The sequence below is a fragment of the Propithecus coquereli genome, unplaced genomic scaffold, assembly GCF_000956105.1.
Source record: "Propithecus coquereli isolate 6110/MARCELLA unplaced genomic scaffold, Pcoq_1.0 Scaffold10, whole genome shotgun sequence".
NCBI lineage: Eukaryota > Metazoa > Chordata > Mammalia > Primates > Indriidae > Propithecus > Propithecus coquereli.
The window spans coordinates 18098943-18121733 of NW_012133858.1; the positions used below are offsets into that span (position 1 = coordinate 18098943).

The window sequence follows — 22791 nt, forward strand, 5'->3', positions numbered from 1 at the left end:
CTTAATCTCAGAGGTAATCTCATCCATTTTCACGGTTTTAAGCAAAACCAATGTACAGCTTCTGATCCTGAATTTATAACTTCTCACTCGATACTTCCTATATTATCCTGACGTCGTGCAGATTTACTTTCTCTCCTCTATCCCAACTACCCACCAGAAAAAAAGAACATTAGTTCCTTTCTGGATGAACCTAATTCTATCGGGGGTTCCACTATTCGTTCAAACCTTGGAGTCATTTGAACTTGTCTCTTTTCCTCAACCCCTACATCTCATCTGTGCCCCGAATATTCGGGTTTACATCACATAGTATCTGTCAGCAGTCCTCTCCTGGGTCCCTTGCCTCCAGTTTCAGCCCACTGCAGTCAGGTTAGCCTTCTTGAAACCTGTATCTTGCTTTTTCACCACTCTCACACCTTCCCATGGCCTTAAAACAATCATATTGATTATCTATTGCTGTGTAACAAACCCAAACTAAGTGGCATAAAACAACCACCATTTTATCATACTCACAGATTCTGTGGGTCAGGAACTTGGAAAGGGCACAGCGGGATGGTTTGTCTCTGCTCTATGATGTCTGGGGCCTTCACTGGGAACATTCAAAGGCTGGGATAATTTGACATCTGAAGGCTCACTTGTTCACTTCTTTGGCAATTTGATGCTGGCTGTCACCTGGGACCTCAGCCGGGGCTGTTGACTGGACCAATGGCCTCTTCGTGTGGTGGCTCGCTCTTCCTCACAGTGTGGTGGCTGGGCTCCAAGAGCAAGCATTCCTAAGAGAGGCACGCTGTGATCTCGTTTCAGAAGTCACAAACTCACTTTCACTCTGCTCATAAACCTGACTAGATTCAAGGGGAAGGAACATAGAACCCCATCTCTCTATGAGAGGAATGTCAAAGTCACATCATAGGAAGAGCCTGTAGGTGAGACTCTGATGCAGTCATCTTTGGGAAATACAATCCATCACAATGTCCACACTGATGTGGGGGTTCCCTTAAAATCTGGCCCAGCTTGCCTTTTGAATAGAACACTAGAACACTACCCCTCACAGAGCATGCCTATGTGCCAGGCACTCTGTTAAAAGCACCGTCTGTGCGTTTTCATCTAATCTAACAGTTCTGAGAGTTTAGATAAGGAAGCTGAATCAGGGAACTCAAAGCAGCTTTGCCAAGGGTCACCCAGCTAGCAGGTAACTGGGTGGGCTTTGAACTCAGAACCTTTGAGTCTTGTCTAAACCTCCAGGCTATGGTGTCTCCACCTTTTTCGGGGCACCTCTATCAGTGCAGGGAGAGAGGGGAAAAATGGGTAGCAGTTATAAAAATTTATTAGAGTTAGTTTTAGTTTAGACTCTGACTTCCCCACTTGTCTAGTTATAGTCCTGTTGGGCCCACAACTCAAGGGAAACAAGACTCTTGTTGGCTGATAGCTCAAGCTAGCTTAGTCTTTGGGCCACACGTGGCCCCAGTGGACAAGGGCAGCCCAGGGAATGATCTCAGTGGCTGTCTCTGTGCCTGCCTCTTTAGACCTCAGCCAGGCTGTTTCACTTGTATGCTCTCCAGGAGACGTTCTTCTGGTTCTCCCTTGATCTGTTCATTCCTGCCTGGGTCCTGATGCCCACTTAGGACTGCTTGGCCCTCGCATGTGTTTGCCTTGACCTCATGCTCACTGTAGCCCTGCGTAGAGTCACAGTGGTTTGTCCCTATATAGTCTGGCTTCCCTGGGGTTGCCCAGACTGAACCTGCTTACCCTCCAGGGGTTGTCTCCCAGCCTTGCTCATGCTGTTGTCTGTCCTTTGCTCCTTCTACCTGGATAAAACCTCCGTTTCCTTCAGGTTCCCACCTCCAAGGCTGGGTATGTATGGCCCCTTCTCTGAGCTCCCATAGTATCCTGTATGTTTTTCTAGAATGCTTTTCACCCATTCTGTACTCATCTCTTGTTGAGTTCTGTGGGCCCCTTCACTAGCCTGGGAGCTCCAGGAGGGAAGAAACTGTCATTCATCTTGGAGCTCTCAGTGCCTGTTCAGAGCTGAGCATCAAAGATACTGCAGTCCTGCTGAGGGGCTGGCACAGTGCATGGAACCCCAGTGCCAGTTCATGTCTGTCAGTGGAATGACTGGATGCTACCAACAGAGTCTGGAGTGAGGGACGTGCAGACTCAAAAGATATGGCTTCTCATCCTAAACACTATTGTTTGCCTTTGGGCAAATCACTTCTCTGGGATGCAGTGTCTTTGCTTATGAAATGAAGGAGTTGCCCTACACACCTTTCCAGCCCTAATACGCTGTGAAGTTGACTTTATCTGATAAGCTTTTGAGTATAGGCTGCCACGGAACCGAGCAGTGAGTCCTGAGTATCAGAAACGTGACCCATCATCACCATTTCCGAGGGATAGAAACTTAGTTGTTTGCATAATTTGATTGTGCCCCTGGTTGGGCTGTGGCTGACTAGATTTGATGGAGTCATAAACATGTCTGCAGTCACAAACCTTTTCCCCTTCCCACATAAACCTCAACAGATCTTGGTTCTCAAGACTTAAAAGTCACCATTGAATTATAATGTCTTCTCTCCAGTTTAGCCAACAAGAAACATTTCAGCAACTTCATCTCTTAATTAGCAAAGGCAGGACAAAATCACAAAACCCTGTGGGGTTTTGAAAGCAATGTTTTATGGCTGACAGTTTTCCCTATATTATAATGTAGTCTGGTTTTGAAAATACCCTAACAGAGTGGATTCTTGTAACCAAATTATAATTACATAATTATATATAATTATTTGTGTATATATGTATATGTTTTAGTATATATGTATATGTACTCTACATATGCATGTGTATATTTGTCTGTGTGTGTATATATATTTTTATTTACATAATTACACAGCATTAGGCCAGAGTTTTCTAGCCCCCGGCTGTGATGTAAAAGGCTATTCCTATAGTTTTCCAGTGATCAGTGAGCACAGTGGAGGGGTCATTTCCTAGAGTCTCTGTGCAGCCTCCAGCAGATTGATTTTTCTTAGTTTGATTATCCCAAACGGCTCATACAAGCGTGTCGCTTTACCTTCCCTATCTCCACCCTCCTACCATAGCACCTATTTCCAAGCTCACTGTACCTCCTCCAGAAAGCACAAAATGACGTAAAGTGAAAACTTAAATCTCGTCAATATTGCCCCTCATTGAAGTTCACTTCACAGTTGGCTGGTGGAGGACGTAGAAGGCGGTGCTATGTCAAAGTGTGATTCAGTTCTTGTTGCAATCTCTTCCTTAGTTTTTGAAAATAACCTATGAATCTGAATTACTCTCATCCAGTGTCTCACTCCTATGGCATGTCCTGACAGCTATTTCCTCTTCTTGTGCCTCAGTTTCACCCCCTACAGAATGGGGATAAACAAACATTTGCCACGGGGCAGTTTCAAAGGACTGCCAAGGAGGCTGGTTTGTGGTGAGTGAATGGTTGGTAAATAGAAGGCATATTTGCCACCCAGAAGAAAAGCGCCTCACAAACAGACCAAAAAAAGCTGCCCTGACTTGCTAAAGGAGCATTGTTTGCAAGCAGGAAGAGCCAGGAAGAAAGCTAACATTGCCGAATTTTCCCTAGGATCTGGTGGCCCTGATGCCAGAGGGAGCTTGCTAGGTGGGCGCTCTTGACTTTTCAGGTGAGGGCGAGGGGGTGGTTGACAGGAAGGGAGGAGGAAGATAGGCACGTGAGAAACCTCGTTGGGGTTTGGATGGATAAACAGCATTTTATTAGTCTGGAGGAAACCAGTGTGAAATTACGGTTTTTAGACAAAATATTGATTTCCAATAAAATTCATAATTCACTTGCTGAGGTGAGCAGGTGGCAAAATTAAAAGTTTTAACCATAAAAATAAAATTAAGGGAGAAGGAAAAAACCCACTTGGAAGAAGAGGGTATGAGCCTTTCCTTTCATAGATGGCATTAATTGGTTAAAATTCACACACTAATTTTTTGGTATTTCAAATAAGAGATGCCTGGGGCTTCTTACTTTATTAACATTACACAGGCGTGGCAATTGTGAGTGCTTCCTGACGTCTGCCCACTCGTGCACACGCACTCAAACACACAACTTCTAGGCATCCAGGTGTCCTTTCTTGCTCCCCTTTGACCAGCCTACCCTTGCAGTACGTTTGCCAGTCCTGTGTCAGCTGCACTGTGACATGTGGCGTGACTGTGGACTGCCTTCTACAGTTACTCCCTGTTTGGTTTCAGAATTTGTTTCTGATTATGCAAAGCATAATGATTGTGCAAAGCATAATGACCTCAGCCCTGCCCCGTAGCCCAAGGTGAACAGTTCTACAGCTCTGGACCTCAGTTTCCCAATCTGCAAAAGGGAGTTCTTCTGAAGTCCAAAATGGCGGTTCTTCCAAAATTTTGAAGAATGTCAGCTATAAAATCTCAAGTCTCGGAATAACTGGGTGGGTGGAGTGGTTTCAGCAGTGTGACTTCTGAGTGACCTGTCAGTGTCCTCTCACACCACAGCAGACCAACATCCAGGAGCAAACTGCTGTGAGCAGCGTGCAGGATTTCCAGGGGTGTGCTGGAGAAGGCTCGCTTGGCTCCCTAGCTCCGTTTGGCGATATCCCATTAGTAGCTTTAAATAAGCTATGGTGAGAATATTTACACCACAGAAATTGGCAAAAATTACAAGTTACTTTCCCTACCCCCAGAGCCGCTTGTTAAACGTTTACCAGCATAGCACTAGATTTCTCTCTCATTCCAGTGTTCTCACTTCCAAAGCAGGTACCAGTTTCTCATAGACCATGGCCAGGGACTGAAGACGCCTTGAGGGTAGGACACAGGCTCTGCTTTGTGCTCAGTGCCCACTAGCTCCCTGTTGATGGAAGACTACACAGGAGGAGAATGTTCTCCCATTTTCCAGGGGATTTTACTTCAGAAGGGACAGCCAGAAATGCACCTCTGTGGCTGTTCCCACACGAGAGTTTAAGTATGTATTAGTGGCTCTTGGTTTCAAAGCAGCTTGCTTCCCTGATTTGAGTTTGTCTCCATCAAGGCTCACTTCTTTGTATTCCAAACTTCACTCCTCAGTCAACACTCCTGGTCACTTTGCAGACTCATCGCTGCCCTTTTTTTCTGCCTAACTCATGGAAATTTTTCATGGCAATGAGATGAAGAACATGAAAGAAGAGCTCTGCACAGGTGTTTTTGAGCCTATGGCTGCAGCAGATGCCTACAGTGCTAGTAACAGCCATCTTCATACCTTCATTCTAGCAAACGCATCCATTTTGCCTTCTGTAGTATTGCAAATCAAAGATATGTAGTATCTTACAATTTTCTAGGGCTTTTTCATGTCCCATTATCTTTGTCTCACAAATAACTGGAATCACAAATGACTGCCCTGCACAAATCCCAGCAATGATCTCCCGTAGCATACTACATTAGTGCAAACTCCCCACCCTGTTAAATAAGGCCTCTGCAATTGTTCCTACTTGGTATTTGTGTCTCCCCATTAGGTGTACATTATTCGCTCTTGCTCAGAGTCTGCTGCTTCCTCTGTGCCTACTCTCCCCACCCAAGCTTATCTCTGAGCATAACAGTCCCACCAAGGTCCACACTGAATACCACCTGCCAAGGTGTGATTATGGTCCCTTGCTTCCCAGGGATGTAGCTCCTTTAAGCTGCAAGGGACAGCTCCTTGGGAAAGTCTGGGAAGCCCAGAATAGCCCGTTAAAGGGGTGGTTCTTGATTCCAAAAGATGCAAGATCGTTATCTCATGTTACTCCTGCCCCTTGTTCATCTTCTTTGTTTCTCGTGTTTTGACCATGTTTTTGTTCTTCCCTTCTTCCTGCTTCAGTTTTCCACTCAGATTTAATCCTGCCTATCTGTCGCTTCCAGGAGGGAGTTTCCGACTTACTTTCTAGTAAAGTTACTGTTCTGGCCCTTGAACTACACACACAGCTCCCTTGGCCCTGCCGTGATCTCAATTTCAATGTCTGCCCCCCTCCACCACCACCACTAGCCCCACTCCAAAGTTCAGAAATTTTTCTGTAAAGGGCCAGATAGTAAATATATTAGGCTTTGTGGCCCATATGGTGTCTGTCACAACAACTCATCTCTGCCATTGCAGCAGGAAAGCAGTTGTAGACATTATTTATTTATTTATTTATTTATGGACAATATTTAAACGGGTGTTTCAATAAAACTTTATTTACAAAAATAAGCTTTAGCTGGATATAGCTCAGGGGCCATAGTTAGCCTGCTTCTCTAATCAGACAGCTGTTAATGTGCACTCCTGGCACCTATTCATGTAACTATCTGCTCGCCTGAACACATGATGTTCATTAGTGCAGCCCATGCAAGAGACCGTGTTGGGGACATGCCCAGTTGGGAACCCTGCAGCCACAGAGTTGAGGGTTCTGGAGAATGTTACTTTGTCCCCTTTGCCCTATGGGTAGCAATCATAAAGATAAAATATACTGAAAACAAAGCATTGTTATTAAATTCTAGCTGGTGTTGCTTGCCGGGAGGTCCTGGGCCTAGCACCTTCTTTTTTAAAGAAAGGAGGAGGATAAGAATTGGGGAGGTGTTAAAGACTGACCAGCTCCAAACTGATACTTTTTCTTTGATATGCAAATAAATATTAGGAAATAAATGAAATATGATCCATTGTTTTTTATTGCTGTGTTTGTACCTCTTCTGCAGTCATTGCATGGAACCCTATGTGTCTCATGTACCATCTAAACATAGTGCCAAAATGAGAGGACAAATTATTTTTGTATCAGGAACACTTGTATTCCGATTCTTGACTTCACCTCAGATTCTCCAGTTGCAGAGTGAAAACAGTTAATACCCCACCTTCATTCGTGCAGCAAATAGGAGTCAGGTGTTGACTCCGTCTGGGTCAGGCCCAGTGCCAGTGTGGGGCTCTTTTAGGCACTGGAGCTGGTGTCTGTAAAGCACCCAGTACTACTCCTGTCCCTATCATGGACATCCACGTACGCTGGCACTGTCCTTGGAACCCCCTGTGAACTCAAAATGTCTCTTACAGTTTTTGCAGTATATATGGAGTTCCTAGGGTTAGTCCTACCGAATTGTTGCTGAGCGACTTTGGGAAAGTTACCTAAGTTCTATTCTGGCCTTGTGACCTTTGTGAGAATTAGATGATGTGTGTAAATATGTTTAGTGATCGTAAAGTCTATGCTGGTTTTACCAGGTGGGTGGTAGGTTTTGGTGTCTTATCTTCCTCGTCCACTGGACTGAGTTCTTGGAAGGCAGAGCCAGCAGTGGTGGGCCTCTATCTATATCATGCGTCTGCACTGGCTTAGCACAGAGGAAAGCTGTCAGTGAAGTGAACAGAAATTGTCAATACTGCTCATTCTCACTTCCTTCCCTCCTGCTCTGCATCTCAAGACCAGGTTTTTGGCCTTATAAACTCTGATGAATCTCAGTGGTCCCTCCTTCCTATCTGGAAGATGCTAGTATGGTAGGCTTTCCCCATCGATGCAGACCTGGGGCGAAGATATGTCTCCTTGTCCTCTGTTGAGTCCGGGTGCATATGTGTCACCTCCTGCATTTGCATTCTGCACCATTTGCCCTTCAGATGATAAATTCTACGTCGTTTCCAAGCTCACTCTCCATCTCCTGCAATCCTGCTGATCCAGTCTTTCCCTTAGAACTTTTGTTTGTCGTAGGTGTTTTAACAGGTTCTTAGCCATGGGGTTTTTTTCTTCCAGTCTTTACAAACCATTTTCCTTTCCTGACAGATTATAGCCTATCTATCTCTGATATTGAACAATGATTTTGAAAAAATTTTTTGAGTCCTACTCTTAGAATAAACTACTCATAGCAAAGAAATTCTTCCCTCAAAGGTTTTCCTGCTTGGACAACTCAGTTCTTTTTTAATTTATATTTTTAAATGATTATGGGTATATAATGGTTGTATATATTTATAGAGTACATGGGATGTTCCGATACAGGCATGCAATGTATATTAATCAAATCAGGGTAATTGGAGTATCAGACAACTCAGTTCTTGCACCATTTCTATGGGAGGAAGGGGCATCTGTTCTGTCATGGAGGGAAGACAGCAGGCAGGACTAAAGAACTCTCGACACTGAGGAGGATCTTAGGAAGAGGCCATCTGTCCCTTGCAAAGTGAAATAACATGCCAGAGTGACATATCTGGGTGGTGGCCACGTGCCTAGCAGTGCTGAGGCCTATTCTGACTCTCTGCCCATGGCCTCCCAATAGACTGGGGTGTCCAGCCTTCGGGGAAACAGCTCCCTCTCAGAGCTCCATGGTCATCAAAGGCCTGCAAGGACCCTGGTCAGAGACAGAGTGGACCCTTTACATTCAGATGACCTGGACTGACCAAAGGGGGTTGAACTGAGAGGCACAATTCCATGGGATTTTCTTTTTTTTTTTTTTTTGAGACAGAGTCTTGCTCTGTTGCCCTGGCTAGAGTGAGTGCCGTGGCGTTAGCCTAGCTCACGGCAACCTCAAACTCCTGGACTCAAGCAATCCTCCTGCCTCAGCCTCCCGAGTAGCTGGGACTACAGGCATGCTCCACCATGCCCGGCTAATTTTTTCTGTATATTTTTAGTTGTCCAGATCATTTCTTTCTATTTTTTTTTTTTTTAGTAGAGACAGGGTCTCACTCTTGCTCAGGCTGGTCTCGAATTCCTAAGCTCAAACAATCTGCCCGCCTCGGCCTCTCAGAGTGCTAGGATTACAGGCGTGAGCCACCAGGCCCCCGGCCTCCATGGGCTTTTAAAGGACGGCCACTCCTGTTATCTGTTCACTTGTTTACATTCATCCCTCAAGCATGTAAAGTACTGGATGGTGGAATGAGCAAATCACAGGGGCAGAGTCGGGCTGGGCAGCAGAGATGTAAGCAGAGAATTTAGCAGGATATGATAAATGCCACAAATAAGGCTCCAGCTAAGGGCTGTGACAGCTCTGATCCTGCCAGACTATGCAGCCTCCCCTCAGCCCCTCAGTTAAGGTGAAAATTTGATCCTGGCACCTGATATTAACCAGGCACAGCCCGGAAATGAAGAACATCCCCCTACTTCTGATGATGGTCCAGCGCTGATGGGGTTGGCTTCCTTCATGCAGTAGCATGGCCCTGAGTAAGTACCTGGTCCTGTTCTTCTCGCCTACCCCTGAAGAGAAGTAGGAGGTAAATCCCTTACTGAGAATAGGCTAGTGATGTGGGTATGGTGACCATCCCTGCAGTCCTGACACCTGAGGAAGGCTACAGAATAAGGCAGCCCACTCCCCAGAGAGATGTTCTTTTTTTTTTTTTTTTTTGGAGACAGAGTCTCGCTCTGTTGCCTGGACTAGAGTGCCGTGGCGTCAGCCTAGCTCACAGCAACCTCAAACTCCTGGGCTCAAGCAATCCTTCTGCCTCAGCCTCCCAAGTAGCTGGGACTACAGGCATTCGCCACCATGCCCGGCTAATTTTTTCTATATATTTTTAGTTGTCCAGATAATTTCTTTCTATTTTTAGTAGAGACAGGGTCTTGCTCTTGTTCAGACTGGTCTCAAACTCCTGACTCAAGCAGTCCTCCCGCCTCGGCCTCCCATAGTGCTAGGATTACAGGTGTGAGCCACCACGCCTGGCCGAGAGAGAGATTCTTTTTGCTGCTGGCAGAGGCATAAGAAGAGGCCTCTGAGTGTTGCTTTCTTTCTGTTGAACATAGAAGGAGGGAGGGAAAGGAAAAGAGGGATATTCTGTTTTAACACAGAGCATATTTCTAAGATTACACTACAGATCAAAAGCAAATCAATTAAATCAATGTCTATTGGATAGATGCTGTAGAAAATACCATTAAAAGAATTCCAGTCAGGTGCAGTGGCTCATGCCTATAATCCCAGTGCTTTGGGAGGCCAAGGTAGGAGGATCGCTTGAGGCCAGGAGTTTGAGACCAGCCTGGGCAACACAGCAAGACCCTAACTCTACAAAAAAAATAAGAAAAATTAGCCAGGTGTGGTGGTGTGCACCTGTAGTCCAAGATACTCAAGAGGCTGATGTGGGAGGATCGTTCCAGCCAGGAGTTTGAAGCTGCAGTGAGCTATGATTGGGCCACTGCACTCCAGCTTGGGTGACAGAGCAAGACTCCATCTCTAAATAAATAAATTAATTAAATAAAAGAATTCTGGAAATATGCTGGGCAGAGGAATCATAATTGGAGTATGTAAGTAGTAGCCTTCTAAGGGCATTACTTTGATGAAGGCATTATTCATGTGTATTCAAAAAATAAAAGTTCTGGTGTGTTCATTTTTTAAAAAACCAATCATGTTATTAAATCACACCTTCTACTAACCTGAAACACTTAGTATATTAAATGGATCTATCTGTTGCACTCTCAACGATGTGGTAAAGGAACAGAAGGATATTGTACTGATAGTTGGCGAGATGCTTTTATTTTAAGATAAAGAGGCATTTAATTTGTTGGCTAATTGTGCCTAGCAGCCACATGTCAAAAAGAAAGAATCATCAGTAGGCCCGGCGCAGTGGTTCACGCCTGTAATCCTAGCACTCTGGGAGGCCGAGGCGGGCAGATTGTTTGAGCTCAGGAGTTCGAGACCAGCCTGAGCAAGAGCGAGACCCCGCCTCTACTAAAAATAGAAAGAAATTAATTGGACAACTAAAAATACATAGAAAAGATTAGCCGGGCATGGTGGCACATGTCTGTAGTCCCAGCTACTTGGGAGGCTGAGGCAGATGGATCCCTTGAGCCCAGGTGTTTGAGGTTGCTGTGAGCTAGGCTGACGCCACGGCACTCACTCTAGCCCGGGCAACAAAAGCGAGACTCTGTCTCAAAAAAAAAAAAAAAAAAAAGAATCATCAGTAGACTGCCCTGAAGGTGAGATGCACATAGCCATAGAAAAGGGTAGAATTATACTTGTGCCCAAAATTTCAGAGCTGCAAAGCTTTCTTTTAGGAAGAAAGTCGGAAGAAAATAACTTCTGAAGAGAAGTTCATGCTGATGGCCATGCTTACATGTCTCCCAGTGTTTGACCTGGTGTCTACCCACTTTGTGCAGGGCGTGATGATTTATTTCTGAATCTTAGTGAAAGGTTTATCACCTTTGTGATTCAGCTCAGGAGATAGGAGGCCTTTGCTGATTGGGTTCTTGCCAGCCTCTCCAGCCTGCTCTCTTGCCCTTCCCTGTGAGTGTATCCTCTGCTCCTGTCAAACCAGAGGACTTGAGAGTTCTCAGACTTGTGTCTCTGGCTGCCATGCCTTTGTGGATCTCATTCCCTTGACTTGGAAGGCCTTCCCTGACCCTTCTACACTCTCGCCCTTCCCTTTGTCCTACTCTGCCTCCTACGCAGGGCTCCTCTGAGATATTGCCTCCCGCTGGAGCCCTGCCAAGTTTTCCGCTTGTCTGTCTTGCCACCCAGGCACCCTCCGGTGTGGTGCAGGCCTGTCTCATTGCAGCATGGCACGCTGGGCGCACTGCCTGCTCACTCGATGCCTTCCCTACCCGACTGTGAGTACCTCGTAGTTGGGAGCAGGTTGCTCACCTCAGCCTTTCTGGTATCTAACATGGTAAATGCTCAGTAAGGTTTTGTGGAATAAATGAAATGAATGAAGTTAATAAAGCCAGTAGTCACCTGCCAGAATACTGAAACAAAGCAGGGAAGAATTCTGTGAAATTTCCCAGAGTGGGTGAGGTGGTATGGTAGGTTCTTTAACATACGAAAAATGATCAACCTCATTCATAATTAAAATGCAAGTAAGATAGTGTTTCTCACCCGTGGTTGGGCAGAAATCAAAAAGTTTGATAGCTCTTGTGTTTTCTGATATGCGAGGGAGCAACATTGCATTGTGTTGACATTGCAGATGTACAGCCAACTGACTATTCCACTTCTAAGATTTCACGTCTAGGAGCTTATCTTCCAAGATATACTCACACTTGCAAAATGAGATAGATATTCATTACAGCACTTATTTACTTTTTGGAAATAACAAAAGATTAGAAACATCATATGTCCATCAGTAGAAAACTAGTTTAATTACGTTCATAAGATTGAATATTATACATTTATCAAAAAGAATAATATAGCTCAATGTGTATAGGTATGAAACAATCTCCAAGATATGCTAACTGTAAAAAGCATATACAGAGCACTAATACTTGCATTTGGGTGAAAAAAAGAATATATACATACATGCTTATATATAGCATATTCTGGAAGGATTTTTTAAAACTAGTAACAGGAACTGGAGGACTGAAGGCTATGTGTAGAAGGGATAATTTTTCTACTCTGTTGTTTGGTACCTTTTGAACTTTGTGCGAAGAATATGTGGTACTTATTCCCAAAAAATAAATTTGTTTTGAAGATACCAGTTGAGTGGTAGATGTAGGTGTTCAGATGTGCTGAGATCTGCAGAATCACTGTGTAAGATCACAAGAAAGAGCTCCGTGTGATATGAACACTTTGCATCCTGATGTTTCACCATCACCTCCTACTCCCCATCCCCCTGCTTTTGAACTCTTTTGCACTTATTACCTAGACTGTTGGTGCTGGAAAGGGCCTTGGACAATTATCTAGTGATGTTTTCATTAAACCAGGTTGCCCATTGCTGCTTTTCCAATAAATGTACCATGACTTAAGTTTCCTTCACCTGCTGCTAAAGTGTGTTCCTTTAAAAATGGGAACGTGGGTTTTGCAGAGCTGTTTAGATCAAAGTTGTAATAACAAGTGGAATATCGCTGCAATACTAATTAACTAACATTGAATTATGGGCCAGAGTTCTGTTTCTGTGCAGTGGAAATGTAAGCTTTGATCGGTGGTTTATGACATCAGTGGAATTGGTTGCGGGCAATTCCAGTCTTCGCCTTCACAGACGCACACCAAGACCTATATAAACCCATAGGGCAAGCTGCGCAATACCCTCTCCTCTATTCATAGTAAATTTCATTTACTATGAATCACATTACACTTTCAAAATCCAGACACCAGAGATTGTAAAAGAGTAACCTGGCTGTAATGAAAGTATAAACTTAAAGCTTTCTGCAATAAGGCAGAAGAGGGAAGAAATGGGGTAAGTGGAGGTTGTGGGGGTGGGTCATGACCAAATAGAGTAACAGACCCATTGTTTTTGGTTTGTAAGCCATCTGATTATAAAATACAGTGGACTTTGTCAGCTAACTTATTTATTGGATTGTTAAAAATGGTGATTCAAACAAAAGGCAAGATTTGTTGAGATTATTATTTTCTTCAAAATTCAATGTCTTTTTGTAGCCCTAGGTCCATGTGGGATACCTCTTTTCTGTTCCTTACCTTTTTCTTTGCAACAGTTTTGCTTTGCTGCCAAAATGAGGTAAATCTTAGATTTGGAAAGAATCTTGCCTAACTGCCTCATGACTGAAGCATTAATCAGAGAGGTTATATGACTGACCTAACATCTGTCTGACAATTTTGTCTGTGACGGAGTCAGAATTCGAACTCTCGTCTCCAGTTCTCTGCTTCTTTCTGTTGTGTTGAAATAATGGTAGCCTTTGGTAACAATAAAATGTTTTATTAGGGGTGGAGAGAATTATTGAGTTAGAAAATTCAGGGAATATATTTAAATTTGTATTTTTTCTTAAATCATTGTTCTCTAAGAAATCAAATCCTTTGCTCTTAGAAATTAGTAAATAAAAACGTTTGCATTTTTGTAACTATTTGTGACTGAATATTATAAACTTTTCACATCAAGGAACAAAGTATCCTCATTTAATAAGCGCAGTAATCAAAGTGCTCTTCAATGAAAGAGAAACATAATCCATTGGTTTAACAATTGTACTTCTCAGCTTTTGAAATTACCGTGAACTGAGTTGTTAGCCTGCATCTACAGGTGGCTCTGTATAACTTTAGTAGTTTCTCTCCTGGTTCAATGCTGGCTCCAGGTAATGCCTTCTAATTAATTACCTGATTGTGGCTCATCGGGTGAAGGCAGATTCATGCACATTTCATGGGAAAACCAGGCACCCATTCTCCCGAATACATCGGGACCAAAGCTGGGAATGAGAGGAGCAGGGAAGTTTGGGGGGTATTATGCCTCTATCAAAATAGCCCTACTACCCACATTTATAGGGTACACTGCAGTTTGTGGAGCACTTTCTCATAATTCCCTGGCATTTGATGAAGGGCAAGTGGAAGAAGAGGGCAGGAGCTCGTCACAATACCAAGGAAACTGGGACCCTGTGAACAGCCTTGGCGAGGGCACCCACTGAACTCTTTTCCTTCCCTCTATCATGCTACTGAGCACCTAGCTCCAGGCAAGGAAAGGAGTGGGGTCCTGAAAGTGGGGGGCAATCTTGGGCTGCATCCAGTAAAGGAAAAAGAGGTAGGAAAAGGATTTGAAGCTGTGGTAGCAGGGACCTCCTGTGGCCACCTGCTGAGCCAGGTAGGTTGTTCACCATTATTCAAGTCAAGTGTTGACTCCTATAAACAACTTCCTGTTGGTGGGTCCTGCTGGAGCCTGCCCAGCTAAGTGTGCTGGCTTGAGAGGAAGCGATGAAAACGCAGGAACCGGCTGAGACAGATGCTCTGTTTACTGTCTTTGTAAGACAGGGAACTTAGAATAGTGTGAATCAGCAACTGGAAGAAATTCTGTGTTTAAGTGCCAGAGATGTTAACCCTGTTATGGTTACGTTCATTCATTCATTAAATTTACTGAACGATTGCTATGGACACATCACCAGCCTAGAAGTTGTGGTTGTGCAGGGATAGGAATAGATTTGCATAGTTCAGAAAAGATACAGTTCAGAAATCTTGCATTTCTATCAGCACTGTTGGAAAAATTTCTTTGTACAAAAGTCTAGTCTCCTAAAATTGGTTATAAATCAAATTCATATATTTAAAGTTATCTCCCCATTAATTTACCTCATTTCAGAATTGATTTAAAGGGACCTTAATATGAATCCTCAGTAAGATGATAAATCCTTTTTAAAATAGTTTATATGCCCTCTTTTTCTAGTTTGCTCATCTGTTTTTAAAGTTGGCTAGTCAAGGTTTTAAAAAGTGGATTTCATTGTATTCAAAAAAGGGATTTTTCCTCTTTTTTTATTAGCACCTTATGATATAACCAAAGATGTTGACTGATTTGTTTTTCTTTGTATCCTGTGAAGTGCTTTTATTTATTTATTTATTTTGTGGGTGTTGTGTGAGAAGTTATTTTTCTGGCTCCCTTCACAATTTTGATAAATAACTTTTCCTATGGCATTAAAATTTTTTTTTTCCTCCCCTCTAGAGCAAATAAACAGAATCACTCTAGGTCTTTTTTATTTTCTCCAGAGTACCCCTTCCTGTACCAGAGGAAACCAGAGGGTTAAATGACAAGGGGCAGGCCCTGGGGTTGAGAAAAGCTTCCCTAACACCCCTCTGGGGCAATGAAGTTGTCCCACTGCCATTATGCACACAATACCTCCCCAGCTTTAACTTTAAAACTCACTCTGATACTATTTACTAGGTGCTAGTACATTATAAGGATAATATGCAGAAGTAGGTGATTAAAGTATTTGGTTCACTTCTAGTAAAAAGATCTAAAAATATGAGCTAGGAAAAGGCAGGGAATTGATAAAGCAACCAACTCTAAAGTACATTCTGTTGCTTTATTGAAATTAAGTAGAGAGTTCTAAGGATTGCTGAGACCAATCTTTTCCTATTTTTGTATTCCCTAAGTTATATGAGGGCATTTTTGTTTTGTTCACTGCTATATTCCAACACCTAAAATAAGTGCTTGGCTTATAATAAGTGCTAAGTAAACATTTGTTGAATGAATTTGGAAAAGCTGTTAATCTTAGAGATCATCCCATTCTCCAAAAGCAGATAAAATGTCTATTAACTTCCAGTCAAAACATTGGATATGGTGGTTTGGATTATTCACATCGCTGAACCCTTAGCACAGGTGAGGTGGTATTCTCTTGTGTGAGATGGGGAACACTGATTTACATGGCAAGAGGAAAGAGTTCCTTCATGAGGGAGGAGTGAGTGATTTGGCCAACCCTCTCCTGCCTTTTCTTGCTTTCTTGGGATTTAGTGGTATATTAGAGATGAATTTAATTTTCCTTATTCATCATCATAACTATAATGAATAAAATCGAAATCCTTTATAACTGGTGGGAATAGTGTCTTCTTTTCAGAAGTAAAATGCTGCTGGTTTATCACTGATAAACTGGAATGAAAGAAACTGGCTTGTTTGAAGACCAGTGTCTTCAGTAAGCACATGTTCCTCTTCTAGTCAAAAGACAGAATGTGGGATGAAGTAGGCCAAGAAAAAGAAGCCAGCTGTCGGCAACAAATGCTCCCGGTGAATTTGCTGATTGCTGAGCACATGCTGTGTTCCAGACACTGCTTGGGCTGAAGAAGAAAAATGAAAAAGACATAGGTAGTAAGTAGGGGAGGAAGGAAAGGGACAGATTCTAGTGCTGTTTGGAGAACTGAAGATAGTAATTATTTGAAAAATAATTAACGAGATGCTAAAAAGATGGCGTAGTTGTTGGTGATTGGACATGTGACTCCTTTTGTCTTCACAAAGATGGTTTTGTATTTACCATGTGCCACACAAGGCAAACATTTATATACTCAGATTGTAACTTGTGTTGCATTATGTTTGTTTAAGTTATTTATGTGAGCTCAAATGACTATGTGTAAATATTTGGTTTTACCCTGGTTAGTCTTAATTACAGATAATGAGTTGAGGGCCATATAAGGGTAACTAAACCCTTCTCTAGTTGATTTGGTTAACTAGAATCTTCATGCCAGCAGAATAAAAACATTAAAGAAAATGCTTTCAGTTTTTATTCTGTTAAGACCTTGAAAAACTGGAAGCAGGCGTGAGGGGTTTTGGCTCACAAAAAGACTGTTTTCAACCTGAAAATCTCACCTTCCTGAATTCAAATGCATATGAGTGTCCTAGCCCTTCTGAGGTCTTTATCTATTAATAGCTGTCAGGGATTCACTCCACCCTTCCCCACATAGCAATCCATATTTTGGGGAGGGTTCTCAAGCTTGCTCTTGCCCCATGAGGGTCTGCATAGCCCTGCTTGGGGCCAGTGATAAGCAAAGCTATGACGTGGGTGATTTCTCACAGACCCATCCACCCTGAGGCCCTTGCATGTATGTGCAGCACCCAGCCGTGTGCCAGGAGAGCGGGACTGTCAACCAGGAGTCAACTAATCCGTGGAGGAGTTTACTAACTAGTACTTTGATGATCCTCTCTAGAGGGCATTTATATTTAAGTAAATACTTTTGAGGAGCAAAGAGTGAGCCACTATAGTGAAGTTTCCAAATTAACTCTTCCTGGGGGAGATGTTTTTGGTCAGATGCTGAGAGGGAACAGCTCGCTGGACATCATTCCCCTAAGACCCATTTTCCTAGGATTTGTTGTGGGGGAGGGCACATCTGATCCAAAATTCATTGAACTGAAATACATACCTGAAGTGTAAATTTTGTTATTGGTGAATTGACAATTCCAGTGACATCGAAGAGCAAAATATTAAACATGCAGATACCATAAGTCAAAAATATCACTCACTGGTTGTGAGAGTCAAACAAGGGACTCATCAACTTCTCAGTTTATTTACCTGAAAAATGGGAATAACAATACCTACTTCAAAAGGGAGCGATAGGGCTTAAATGAGATACTTAGCACCCATGAATGTCAGTCAATAGTGGTGGTTTAGGGACACCTTTCTGCCAAAAGCATTGTGGGCAATGTTTTGGGCGTACCTCTGAGACTTTATTAGACTTCATCAAATAAAATGAGGGATGGGGAAAAGATAGTGTTCAGTGAAACACATGGAAAGGTTCTGGTAACTCAAGCTAAAACTATATTTCTAGCTCTACATTGTCACAAAATGAGTTAAGAGAAGGATGAGATGGTATTATCATAGTGAATTATGTACAAACCTTGATAAGAGTGATCACAGTTTTTCCGTGTAAGGGGTTTTGTTTTAATTTCCCGAAGAAGTTTTTGACCAAAAAAAATTGTCTTTCCTTGATTTTTTTTTTTTTTTTGAAACAAAGTCTCATTCTGTCGCCTGGATAAAAAGTGCAGTGGCATCATCCTAGCTCAATGCAGCCTCACACTCCTGGGCTCGAGTGATTCCCTTGCCTTTGCCTCCTGAGTAGCTGGAACTCCAGGGGTGTGCCACCATGCCCAGCTAATTTTTTCTATTTCTAGTAGAGACAGAGGTCTCCCTGTTGCTTAGGCTGGCCTTGAACTCCTGAGCTCAAGCAATCCTCCCACCTCGGCCTCCCAGAGTGCTAGGATTACAAGTGAGAGCCACCACGCCTGACCTCCTTGAATAATTATTTAGATTTTTAGTCTTCCTTTAGTTCACATAGTTGTGCTATTTGCCACTATTCCCGTAAAAGGAGACCCTTCACTAAAAACTGAATATGAATCAATAAAAGAAAAAATTTTAGATACCGACTTCCTTTTCAAAGAGCTAAAATAGTGACTCTCTGAGAAATCTGGTGATCTATTTCACTGCAACAGTGTATGATGGTTTCCGTCTATAAACAAGCATGCTTACTACTTTTAATGAGAAGTGGTTTTAACCTTCCTCTTACAGCGCTTCCAAAAAATGTATAGAATCCTGGAGTTGGAATGAAACTTAATGGTCATTTAATGCGAATTCTCCTTCAACCCAATAGGGGAATTTCTTCAGTATCTTGCCCAAGAGTATCATCTGAGCTGTCTTCTCACAGACATCTAATCATCATCTAATTGACTTTTCTCCTTTCCCCTTCCACTTCTTTCAGTAGCAAACAATTAAGAATCCCTGGCTGGGTGCAGTGTGGCTCACGCCTGTAATCCTAGCACTCTAGGAGGCCCAGGCGGGTGGATCGCTCAAGGTCAGGAGTTCGAGACCAGCCTGAGCAAGAGCGAGACCCCCCGTCTCTACTAAAAATAGAAAGAAATGATTTGGACAACTAAAAATATATAGAAAAAATTAGCCGGGCATGGTGGCACATGCGTGTAGTCCCAACTACTCGGGAGGCTGAGGCAGAAGGATCGCTTGAGCCCAGGAGTTTGAGGTTGCTGTGAGCTAGGCTGACGCCACTGCACTCTAGCCCGGGCAACACAGTGAGACTCTGTCTAAAAAAAAAAAAAAAAAGAATCCCTGATTTTTTCCTCAAAAGAGAAATCTAGAATTGTGTTGGTCAAGGTATCTTTATGAGCTAGTAGAGGCTGAGAAGGGTGGAGAGATAAATGAATTACAAGGTCTCAAGACTGTTGGGTATTGCTATGGCCTGAAAGTTTGGGTCCCCCCAAAATTCGTATGTTGAAATCTTTACCCCAAATGTATTGATATTAAGAAGTAGGGCCTTGGGAAGGTGATTAGATCATGAGGGCAGATCCCTCATGAATGAGATTAGTTCCCCTATAAGAGACCCCAGAGAGATAGCTAGCCACTTTGACCATGCGAGGATACAGCTAGACAGCACCTTCTAAGAGGAATAGGCCCTCACCAGACACCAAATCTGCTGATACCTTGATCGGACTTCCCAGCCTCCAGAAGTGTGAGAAATAAATTTTTGTTGTTTATAAGCTACCCCAGTCTATGGTGTTTTGTTATGGCAGCCCAAACGGACTAAGACACTTAACATATTCACTGATTTCTGTTCCATTCAAGAAGTGAACTTTTGTCGGTTTCTGTCCCTGAATGCTCAGAAAGCGTAAGTTTTTCGGGCTGCTCGGGCAGTGGACATCACTTTATAGAGCAAGAGAAGTTACTGGGTTCATAATTGCAATTCCCCTGTCTCAAAACCCTTTGTAACAGGTCACCACAATATCTGATTTAATCTTTTAATGATTTGGCCCATAACACTGCTAATATTCATGAGGACTTTGATCACTTGTTTTTTCTCCCCTTCAAAACCTCTTTTTGTTCATTTTTCAACAGTTTATGTCAAACACATTTAGTTTCCTAACAACTATTATAATACATTTATTTTGGATTCCATAGAGGCAGAGGGAATCGTTTATAATCATTTTGCAACAGAGTGATTAAACGGTTTTTTTCATTGACTCTTAATCAGTCTCTGTGATCCTCCCGTGTGTGTGTGTTTGTGTGTGTGTGTGTGTATGTGTGTGTGTGAGAGAGAGAGAGAGAGAGAGAGAGAGAGAGAGAGAGAGAGAGAGAGAACTTACAGAGACAGTTAGGTAGAGGATTGGACTTGGCTATCACTGGTGACTTATTTGCTTCCTTGAGCAGCCCTAGGTCCTAGTTCAGTTTAGCACAGGATGTCCCTTGCACAGAATGTCCAGAAGTTTTAAGGGGCACTTTCGGAACTAATGAGGAATGGGAAACAGATAAAGTGCCTCAAGCGCATACTAATGAGTGCATGGGATGGAGTGGAATCTGACTATAGCACTGAAGTGGTGTAGGGCTAAGAGCTCTGGTGGTTTCCACCCCAGCTCTGCCACCTGCCTCTCTTTATGGATAACATCCATTCCATGGTACTCTAATTTCCCTCCAGGATGAGGACCTTGTGTCATCTAACGGATCCCAGAGTTGCTGTGGAAACAGATAGGACCTAGTTAGGTAGAATCCCTCATTGAACCCCAAAGGACTCTCCCAGGGCCTCTTTGCTTCCTCTGCTGCTTCTCTTGCCCTTAATTTACCTGGGAATCCCCTAATTCCTAGCTGACCTAGTTTTCAAATGGAACCTGCAATCCTACAGGATGGGTTCTCACTATTCATGTTAACTAGTTCTCTAATCAAGCCCACAGCTTGGTCAGAGCTGGGGTTAGAATTCCCAAGGTGGCTGATCAGCTTGCCGCTAATTGACCATATGCCTGAAAACTATGGCGTTATCCTCCTCACATGCTGGCAGGTGTTTTATTTATTTATTTTTTTTTAATACAGATGAAATAGTTCTTCAGTTTCACAGAGATTCCTCAGTTATTAAATATGATTTTATTTCCCCAGCTGATTGCCCAGTTACTTTGAGCAACAAATTCTACCATGACAGAATAACTTTTGCTAGACCCTTGAAATTTATAACAATGGACATTTAGTTTCTCTGAAATTCACTCAATTGGAACCTTCTATTACCTCTGGGCATCTACAGTACAAAAATAATAACATATTTATAGAAAGTACCTTGAGGCATTTATATATTGAAAGTCCTTGGAAATTAACTAAATTAGTAGCTGATCTGGGATTATGTATATTTTGTTTTATAGTTCCATACAATGTGGTAGTCCACACATGTATACCATAATCACCAATTAACCAGAATATAGAATCAGTTAAAGTGGCACATTCCCCAGCCAAGCAGGATGGGCTGTATGGCTACATTACCCTTTTCCTGGTAGGTGGCCCTTTCCACCTGGAACGCTTAGTTTACTTGAATATGAGAGTGGGAAATTCTGAGTTCCTGAATTCCAAAGCCGTAGGGAAAGAGCCTATGTATTTGTAATAAAGAGCAGCCTTTGCTTGACTTCAGGTCTTATTCTGCTTTCAGTTAAAATGAAAATACTACTAATAATAAAGCCTTACTCCTACTGCCCTCTTTACTCTTGTTTGAATTGAAGGTGAACCGAGCGTGTTGAAGGCTCAGCCCGGCACACTTGTGAACTACAGGTGGGGACGTTTGGTGTGACAGGAGTATTTAAAAAGAAAGAGATGGGATGAGGGCAGCCGCAGGGCCAGGAAGGGATGTCAGTCACGGCAGGCAGGAGTAACCAGTCTGTCTGTGTTTGAAAGTCACTGGCAGCCGGTGAGGGCTGGGTGGGAGCGGAGGCGGCGCAGGACGAAGACGGAGAGGTCAGCTGGAAGACTGCTACGATAGTTCTGTGGCAGCGAGGATGAGAAATGCCTTTTACATATATTTAGAGACGTGTGATTTCATTTTTAACATAAAGGAACTGTGAAAAAAAAATTTAAGGGACAGAGAATTATTATATCACTTTTCTAAGTTACTGTGTGTTTGGCTTTTTTAAAGCAGGGCACACTGTCATAAATTTCAAAGGGGAAAAGATCCATGTTCTCATTTGAGACTCAGCCAAACATTGGGTTTCCTGTCTAAAGGAAAGAGGGAAAAGAACTCCCCTTCCCTCACCTCTTGACTACCTGGCAAGGAGAAATAGACAATTCATTTTCCTGGGTGGGGTTGGGAGTGTCTTCATCGTAAACAGACCACTGCCAGCAGCCCCAGTGCTTTCTTCAGCCTTGGGGTTTCAAGTTCTCCTCTTCTACTATGTACTTGACCCCGTGCTGGACCATAGAATAGTAAACAAGGAACTATCCTTGGGGAAATCAGCATGGTGGGGGCAGGGACAGCACCAGCAGATAAATAATTATAGCAAACAGTGAGCTGTTAGAAATGTGGAAGAGTGTGGAGGAAATAATTCTGCCTGGAGATGTTCCAGAAAGCTCTGCAGGGATTGTGTGTGAGCTGGGTTTTAAAGGACACACAGAAGTCCCTCCTGGGGAAGAAGTGGACGGGCAGCCTGGTTACCCTGACTAGAAAGCATGCACCCAGCTTGACCCTGACCCTGAAAGATAATCTCTCAGGATAGTCCCCCAAATGACCCGAGAGCTCCAGTTTAATTGGTTCTACCATAGATATCTCTATTTCCCTTTTTTAGTTCTCAGTTCTTTTTCTTCCTTTCCATCCTGATCTAAGATTAGAGGTGCTACAGACTAGCTTTTTAGAGATTACTCCTCCTAGTGTCCTGCTTAACAAAGGTTCCAGTTACTGAAGTGATTGCCTGATGTGCAGTCTTCGTGTGAACTAGTACAGGGAAGTGTTACTGTTTTAGACCCATTCGATTGGCATTCGGGGTACTCAGCACTGGGC

General features: G+C 43.0%; 1 protein-coding gene across 6 annotated transcripts in view; it reads left to right on the forward strand.

Moving 5' to 3' along the window:
* Positions 1–22791, forward strand: part of IGF2BP2 (insulin-like growth factor 2 mRNA binding protein 2) — a 167815-nt gene that overhangs the window by 88612 nt on the left and 56412 nt on the right. The window lies entirely within an intron of this gene.